Genomic DNA, 905 nt, shown 5'->3' with positions numbered 1-905 from the left:
ATGAAGAAGAGGCTCACAACCATGGCAGAGAAGGTCCAGCGCATCAGGCTGGACAAGAGAGAAGAGTTCTAGGTTCTTACATCAACCCAAACCCAGGAAACTGTGGAAGTAGCATCCAAAGGCCAACCATACATGCCAACAACTTTGAACTAAAGCCACAACTCATCACCCTTGTTCAGAACAATTGTTCATTCGGAGGAAGTGTCCAAGAAGACCCCAATCAACATCTAACCACCTTCCTGAGGATATGCGATACTGCAAAGTCTAATGGTGTTCATCCTGACACCTATAGACTACTTCTGTTTCCCTTCTCGCTCAAGGACAAAGCATCTAAATGGCTGGAATCCTTTCCAAAGGAGAGTTTAGCAACCTGGGAAGATGTGGTGAACAAGTTCTTGGCAAGATTCTATCCTCCTCAACAGATCAACAGGTTGAGAGCTGAGGTACCAACATTCAGGCAGCAGGATGGTAAGACTCTATATGAAGCATGGGAGAGGTTTAAAGACTTGACAAGAAGATGCCCGCCAGATATGTTCAATGAATGGGTGCAGTTGCACATTTTCTATGAAGGCCTTTCGTATGAATCAAAGAAGGCAGTAGACCACTCATCCGGGGGATCTCTGAACAAGAAGAAGACCATTGAAAAAGCCATAGATGTTATTGAGACTGTAGCAGAGAATGACTACTTCTATGCTTCTGAAAGAGGCAACACTAGAGGAGTGATGGAGTTGAACAATGTGGATGTACTGCTAGCTCAAAACAAGATGATTACCAAGCAATTAGCTGACCTCACCAAGAAGATGGAGAAGAATCAAGTAGTAGCAATTACCACTTCAGCAGCAACCCAAGAAGGAGTGAATGAAGAAGCAGAGGGTGATCAGGAACAAGCTAACTACATTGGGAAT

At 44.2% G+C, this 905-nt stretch overlaps 1 non-coding gene across 1 annotated transcript; it reads right to left on the bottom strand.

Annotated features, from left to right (window-relative positions):
- Nucleotides 1-428: 428 nt before the first annotated feature.
- On the bottom strand, nucleotides 429-535 carry LOC148545004 (small nucleolar RNA R71). The gene has a single exon (XR_015900287.1). It is a non-coding gene; the product is annotated as a small nucleolar RNA R71 (small nucleolar RNA).
- Nucleotides 536-905: the final 370 nt, after the last annotated feature.

The sequence above is a fragment of the Arachis ipaensis genome, chromosome B9 (genome assembly GCF_059453495.1).
Source record: "Arachis ipaensis isolate K30076 ecotype BB chromosome B9, ASM5945349v1, whole genome shotgun sequence".
NCBI classification, from domain to species: Eukaryota; Viridiplantae; Streptophyta; class Magnoliopsida; order Fabales; family Fabaceae; genus Arachis; species Arachis ipaensis.
The sequence above is the reverse complement of the archived record's forward strand: the minus strand, read 5'-3'. Positions and strand labels throughout refer to the sequence as shown.